Source organism: Helicoverpa zea, chromosome 19 (genome assembly GCF_022581195.2).
Source record: "Helicoverpa zea isolate HzStark_Cry1AcR chromosome 19, ilHelZeax1.1, whole genome shotgun sequence".
NCBI lineage: Eukaryota > Metazoa > Arthropoda > Insecta > Lepidoptera > Noctuidae > Helicoverpa > Helicoverpa zea.
Window position 1 is genome coordinate 1152770 of NC_061470.1, and position 8287 is coordinate 1161056.

Below are 8287 nucleotides of genomic sequence, written 5' to 3' on the forward strand. Positions count from 1 at the left end.
AATCTGTTACTTACTATGCACTTTGTATTAAAAAGTATATGATAATGATTTTATTTTTGAGCTAGGTAAGTATAGCTTGAAGTTCTAAAACTAAAATCATATTAACTTGAAGACGGAATCTTCGAGTCTCAGTCATGTTAAGTCACTTTCCTCCAATGATAATGTATTTTCTTTTAGTATGCAGCCGAAAATTAAACATAATTATGTCGACATTTGAATATTCTAAAACTTAGTTATCACTTCTTTGCCTCACAAGTATTCAAAGCTCAGTTCACATATTAATATTCGGATATCCGCCCCAAAATCTACAGCTCAACTCTTGAATAAGTTGGAGAAGACGTGAGACGTCAACATTCTCAAACTTCATAAACGCGAGGAATATGAGAAGCTTGACATATTTCTACCAAAGTTATGTAAGAAGTGAATCAAGAACTTTATTCACGTACATAAGTTTTATGAGTACTTAGTAGTATTTTAGTGTGAGAGGAGGCCTGTGCCCAGCAGTGGGACGATAAAAAAAGCTGCAACAGTAACAACAGTACAATTTTATATATATATATATATTTTATATAACAGTACAATACAGTTTTATAGGGATGGCTCGCTTCTACACAAATAGTTTACATAGATAAAGATCACAAAAATAATGTAGAACCTGTATCGATACTCCAAACTCCTGTATTTTCAATGCAATGCAATTTGAGATGAATCATATCTAACCTAAGGGTGCCTACCCTGAAGGGTTGATTTAAAGTTATACAACATATATATGTATAGTTAAGTAGCACAATGTATGCGAAATAATTAGAAAAAGTTTTAAGGCGATAACAAATTCAATTTGTGAATGAATTGATTCCATGCATATAAACCGTATCATTTGAATATTTATTGATAAGAAAAAAAATAACATGATCATAAAAGTTATCAAAAAAGTAATAAAAGTTATCATCTTTCTATTAAGTGACAAAGTTCAACACGGAGAAAATTTGTTGCTACCCTAACATTAATTGCCATTCATCTTGTTTATCTTGTACTTTCTAAGTATATCTTGGACACCAATGGCTGATAAAAAGGTGAAGGAAAGCATCTTGAGGAAACCTGGACTATAGCCTGAAATCACCAACCCGCATTGAGCAAGCGTGGTGATTAATGCTCAATCCTTCTCCTTGGGAGAGGAGGCCATATCCCAGCAGTGGGACGATAAAAAGGCTTTGTTTACAAACGAAACATTTTTAATCTGCCTCTCACCGCCTCTTCGTCATGAAAACTAGGAGACATTTTACCTGCTAAAAACTATAAAGTAATGTAAAAATTTGGTCTCAGGAAATGTATGTTTTATATGGCAACTGAATCTAACTTTATTTTATAAGAATTTAATTATTTCCGTCCTATTTTCTACATGATCATACATGCATGATAGTTACCAAAAATATTTCTCTCTTGAAATATAGAGACGTTTCTAAGTCATACCTGTAGGCCGCCATTTAAAATGGATTAATGAACTGACCGAAACTACACACAACAGCTTTGCTTCTCATACTAAAGTGTAAATAATCTTCCTTCATCTTATTCTAATAAACAATACAACCCTACGCCTAATAATGAAAACAAAAGACGATCAAATCCAAATGAAATCAAGCAATCAGCAATATAAAATTTGAAATGGAATAACTAAAATAAAAAAGAACTACATTCCTAATTCAATTCAATTCTTGGGACGTTTCGTTGGCAAGCGTTTCAAAACGAAAAGAATATGTCTGCCTGTTCTCTTTGTACAAATTAAATGAAACGAGTTTTAATGAACTGGGGCTCAGTTTCCACTGGAATGCTAACGAAGGTAGGAAGTGAAGAACTGTCCTGTAATTAACTTTACTACTGTTTTTTAAAGTGACGACAGCTGCAAAAATATTCTTTTGCGTAGATTATATTTTTTTTTAGGAAATACTCAGTTTACATACATTTATGTAATGCAACTTAACAGCCTAGTTAGAATCATTGAACCTTTCTTAATAGAATCACCGTCAAATAACCACTGTGTACAACCCACATAAGATAGATAAGTTGACAGCCTACGGAAAGACGATATGAATAAGAAGAGCCTTTGTCATAACTACTAACACAGTGGATGTTAGTATGACGATTGACAGAGAAAAATGGACGCGAAAAACATATTACGCCAACTCTAAATAACATGGAACACGACAGGATAAACATGGAGCAATTATATTAATCAAGTTTTGAAAAATACCGAGGGATAGCATTTAAGGACACATTTTAAAACTATTACATTAAAGTCAGGTAAAGCATTTCCAAAATCACCATCTTTGCGATAAAATCTACGAACTACATACAGCTACTGAACAAACCTTCATAATAATCTGGCACTGAAACTTCAGGCCTCGTGAATATTTAACCTGAAAGCTTAGTCGGCCTTCAGCTGAAAGCGGCGCTAATCAATATTCTATTAAGGTTTTATTGAAGTGGGAATAGGTAAGCTTAGTGTTTTCCTTTTACTTATGTAGTGTTCTGGGAAATGGAACGTTTGTAATGTATGTGGAGATTGTAAAAAGGTTTTATACAGCAGTTGTTATTTCACACATTTTTTTATGTCACATCACACTTATTTATAAAGGCGAAAATTTGTGTGCGTCTACATATGTCAGTAACTTCGTTACTCACATACAGATTTTGATGAAACTAGAAAATAATGTAGGTTATAATTCATACTTGTACTTGAAAATCTGAAATCACTAACCAGCATTGAGCAAGCGCGGTGATTAATACTCCTTCTCTGTGTGAGAGAAGGCCTGTGGCCAGCAGAGGGATGATAAAATACTAATGATGATAGTGATAAGTCAGAATAATATATAAGCTACTTAGACCGAAACAACGAATTTCTGTAAATACATAGGTATTTTTTCAGAGAAAATCTTTGTGTTTTCTTTCCCTATTTTATATCAACAATTTATTCAAATGCATTTCTACATTTGCTAAATTAACCCCATACGCTGACTGAAAACATAAGGGCAGTTTACGACATTTTCCTGAAGCGGGAGTGAGTACTTATTCGCCGTCGTTTCAAGTCCCCTAGACATAAAATATATGTGCATATGTCATGTTAAACGGTAGATAGTATGAGCAATATTATCCTATGCATATGACCAAATAGACACACTGTAATGTAACTCAAATAATTAATTAGCTTATATGTTGTCTTTCTCAATGAATAAGCTACCTATTCTTAGAATTTTTTCAATCGGTTCAGCGGTTTCTAAGATAAGCGGGTTCAAATAAACAAACTGTTAAGCTTTATAAAATCCAGCTATCTTCACCTTAAACCCTATACCAATTTCCAAAAAAAAAAAACAACACAAACAAACACACAGCATAAGTTCACTCGGCTGAACTAATGTTACCTCCTGTAGCACTGTAGTGTCTGTAGTGGCACTCCAAACTCCAGACAGCCGGGTTACAAACCAGACACAATAGTGTACCCACATTTGTGCAATCGATGGAGAAATGGTAACATATGTGGTTGATAGAGGGTTGATACGGGTTTGCTTTCATTGCCTAGAGCAAAACATTTCATTGTTAGTATGGTTTTTGCAGGATACCTAGTACCTATCTACATATGTTAAGGTACTGTAATGAATATGTATAGATACTACATAAAAGAAACGAGGAATATTGAAAAAAAACTGAAAAATTGAGTGACCACTTACAGGGTTAGGTACAGGGTCAAATAAAGGTTTTATTGGTAACTATATTGAGTACCCAAGTTCCTTGGTTTAATTAAGCAATTAAATATTTCAGCCAGTAGATAGAACTATACTATACAATAGCTTATAAATGGTTTTTAAATTGTTGAAGAAAAAAATAGGTAGTAGGTATGTATTTTAAAATAAACCCCAATAAAAAATTAAACAAACTGTAATTCCCCTTCATTAAAATACACACAAAAAAGTGTTATCATTAAAAAAATCAAAAAGTAGAAGTTGGAAAACCTAAGTAGGTACGTCTGGCAGACTGGTTGCGTGTCCCGCCCGCTCTAGAGCCCGCCCAGCGATCGATGTCAAATTGTCGCGACATTTGTGACGTTTCGGAAAAATACGTTTATTTGACAGCTGTGCGACAGTTGACTGATAAAAATAGATTCGTTTTTTTTGTTTCTCTTTACTATTATAAAACCTTTATATTTAATACAAGTTTTACAAATATTGACAAAATCATCGGTAAATATTTATAGGTACTACGACAAAATACATTTATTTATTTTTTACAGAATTCATACTTTGCATCATTTTGTTTGTCTGAATGGAAAATACGATTCCATCTGTGTAGTAAATATTTAAGGAATACAGAAAAAATACAAAAACAAAGCGCAATAAAATATTTTGATGTTTAAAATCAATTAAAACATTTAATTATCATTTTATAAATCGTATTATTTACCTTATATAGTAGATTTACATATATTAACATAAAATGTAAAATATTGGTCGCTCTGGTATAATTTATCAATATTCTTTCAAAAAATAACGCCGCATAAATAAATCTAATTTTATCTATGCCAACATGATGCCAACACGACACACATGACGTCATATATTTAAAAAAACAAGTTCAGTAGCCGTCTTGTTATCTCAAGGACTGTATCGGTAATTTCGACTCTATCGTCAACTGGCCCTGTGGCGCAACGGATAACGCGTCTGACTACGGATCAGAAGATTCCAGGTTCGAATCCTGGCAGGGTCGCAGAAAATCTTTTTGTTTTTCTTATTTTTATATTTAATAACTAATTTCGCTGTAACTGAAGAGTACTAGATATACGTTCGCCTACAAAAATAAATGATACTAATACAGGCACTACGTGCATGTTTGACAAAAATAACCTTGAAAATCAATTACCCAACTTCCGAAACATGAGGGTCAAGTTTTTATTGCTATTTATTTTTTGTTATGTTGCTATCTTTAAACAGTGCAATATGATTGAATCAAATAATGTTCATCATTCATCTATTCTTATTAATCACTAGCTTTTGCCCGCGGCTTCGCTCCCGTCAACTGACTTCTCTACTTTACCCTATTTTTTTTTCATAAGAACCTTCTCCTGACAATAACAAACAACAACAACACATTTTGCGATTCATTTTTATATTATAGATTTCAAAATCTATAGACAAATTCATTCAGCTAGAAAACTCAAAAAAGGTCGACTAGCCCATAGACAATGCTTATCAAGAAGATCGATAGCCACCCCAAATTATGGTAAGTATTAGTTTAATTGCCCAGGCTATACATAAGTCTAAATTATAGCTTCTATGGGATTAAGTTAGCTTATGGTGATTTCTGATGTTATAGTTGAAGCTGTGGATTAGTTTGTGGGACATTCTGATTCGGTATTTATGAGGGGTGATGGTTTTTGAGTTGAAATGGGGTTGATATCCTTGCGAAAGTCTGTCCAGCTTTCGCGATAAGTTACTGAACTGATTTGCAAAAATTTGGTAGGCAGATAGGAAGCCTAGAGTCTGAGAAGCTCCATTGGCTATGTTTTATCCGGGCGCGGGAAGTAGTTCCCTCGGAAAGTTGGTGCAACCACGGGGAACATTCGGTACCAGTTCTAGTCATAAAATCAAAATAATAGTCCCATTTATAAATCTATTAAAAAAGTCAATACAAAAAACTTCGTATCAATTTTGAAAAAAAAAAAAACAAGATTCAAAATCAATCCTTAATCCGCCATATTGAATTTAAAATACCATAATGGATTGTCTCTTTCCAAGAAGTTACAACCAATTACATTCCCATAAACCAGGTTAGGTTATAGCTACCTACTGCGTTTGGTTATGGCGTTATAATGGTGTTTGTAACACCATAGAGTTACCGAACAATGACAGCAAAGGTTAGAGATGAAACTACCTGCCTTATGTCAGGCACGGACGGTGTTTTGGATCAGTGGTTCCGTAGAAAATGCAAAGAAAGTTTCGATATTGTTTATTTAATTAGGTTTTATTTGCAATTTTTATGTAGGTAGGTAATATTTTTATTTATACTGAAAAGTCTGTTTGTATAGTCTTACAAAACACTAGCTGATTTGAAAAACGATATCGGAGTTAGATAGCCCATTGAAACAGGCTTTTTATGCAGGTGACTGAAGTAGTTTTCACGTGACGTGGGAAGCTAGTAGGTACTAGGCAGACTGGTCAAGAACGCCCTAGGCGTTAAGCCCGCCCCATTGTACTTTTTGTACAAGAATTATTAAACAAATAAACTAATAAGCTTTTATGATTCATGTACCTATAACATTGAAAACTCCGCACAATCGATACCTTCATAGAACGAAATTATGTGAAGAATCGATGTTTGTCCGGAATCAAAGGTATGTGAATAAATAATGAGACGCAGGTAATACAAGACACGCCACCCTGTCACAAGGAATGCCAAACTTATTCCCTTTGCGATCACGCGATGAGGATTAATCTATAAATGTATGAAATCTAAAGGTTTATCTTTGAACCTTTGGGATAGTAGTTATGAGGAACCTTCTAGGACCAGCATGCATAAGTATTTGCAATGATCTATAGGTGACTTAGTTATTATAATGGAGAATTTGATTATTTGTATAATCGAGCTTTCTCAGGAACTACTGAACCGATATCAAAACATTTATCAAGGAATTGTCGAGGAAGGTGAACTATCAGAAGCTTTTTATCTGGGGGCGCTAAGAATTTCCCACAGGGCTAAGCTAGTTTAGCATGACTCGAATGGCGATTTATTTATACCAGTTAAATAAGTAATACTTCTGCCTGGTCTAAGTACATAAGCAATCATAATTATTATTCATTTACATTTAAAAATGGTGAGTACCTATAAAGAGGAAAGCCTTGAAACGCAAGGATCTCTAAAAACCTTGGGTCAGACGGGAACGTGCCATCTCCGGCGCAGATTAACTTAAAACTTTAACAAAAAATGTAAATAATAGCCCTTGGGACCAAAGAGAATAAATCAAGGAGGTATTTCTTCTTATTTGGTTTCAACCAGTCGCTCATTTGATTGCCGATAGGTGCGAAGATTTGCGAATGGCAAAGTTAGACGAATGAATGACACATGTTAAAAATAAAATCACGCTGAGAAAATACTCGAGAAGTTAGGCAATTATGAATTCTATTTTTCTTATTTTTGTTTAAGTCTTAGTAATATGTTTCTATTGAAAAAGTCTTACAAGTACAGTCACCCAAAATTAAACTGCTACCTACGTAGAATCTCGTGCCAGTTCAACGATGTTTTGAAAGTCTCCAATTGAACCCAGTGCCTACCCAGTCATTGAATTGTACCTAGGTTTTCTTAAATAAATCTGGTCAAAGCTGAACCATAATTATATCAATATTCTTTGCTACATCTAAGTAATGATTATAAAAAATGACGAATTCAACACTGATATTTTTAGATAACTTAGGTAGTACGTTACATCTGTATAGGTATTCAAAAGGAGACTGAATCCCAAAGACAAATAATATAATAGTTAATAAAGGAATGTATAGGTAGGGTATCCACGTAGCTAGGACATATTTGGGATAAATTCCTGTCTCGTTGTTATGCCACGTTGCATTGCAGGCATTTATGCGGCATTCCTTGTCTAACTACAAATCTAGGATATACACATGTAGTAAAGCAGACTTAATATAATTTAACACCTATTCTGTATAATAATCGTACAATGTTAAACATTGTGAACAAAAAAATCTCCTTAAAAATACAAAGTTTTTCATTAAAGACAGATTTAGGCACAGGTATTCACCATAGAGCCAAGCTAAAAACTTAAAACAACAAAACTCACCTCGACCAAAGAGAAAACCTTAGAATCACAGCACAAAACCTAGATTGTTTTTTTGTCTAGCACTTCACTGACAAGCACTGATTAACAAACGAAACATAACACGAATGTATCTTAAAAACACCAAAACTAAACAATTTTGTATCAAAAACTGTTCAAATGTTTGAAAATATGGTTAGATTTGTGAGTTTTTTGTATTATAACCTCATTCTCAGTTATAAATGTCGATTTATTTTGTTGTAATGTCGCGTTTGGACCTCCCCGGCGTTTGACAGCTGACTGAGTCGGAATTCGGGCGGCGGCGTCGCGCATGCGTAGTGCAAATAGGGGAATCGAGGGGAATTCGCAGACGTGTTATCAGCTGATATTATAGCGACATTCATGCTTTTAGGGGATAAGCAGAATAGTGGCGTTGTCTTGTGTTCCGGACTTTACATGGAGACGTCGCGATGT

The 8287-nt window shown here is 34.1% G+C and overlaps 1 non-coding gene across 1 annotated transcript; it reads left to right on the plus strand.

The window, feature by feature from the left end:
- The first annotated feature begins 4682 nt into the window (after window positions 1–4682).
- Trnar-acg lies at window positions 4683–4755 on the plus strand. Its single transcript has one exon. It is a non-coding gene; the product is annotated as a tRNA-Arg (tRNA).
- The last annotated feature ends 3532 nt before the right edge of the window (window positions 4756–8287 follow it).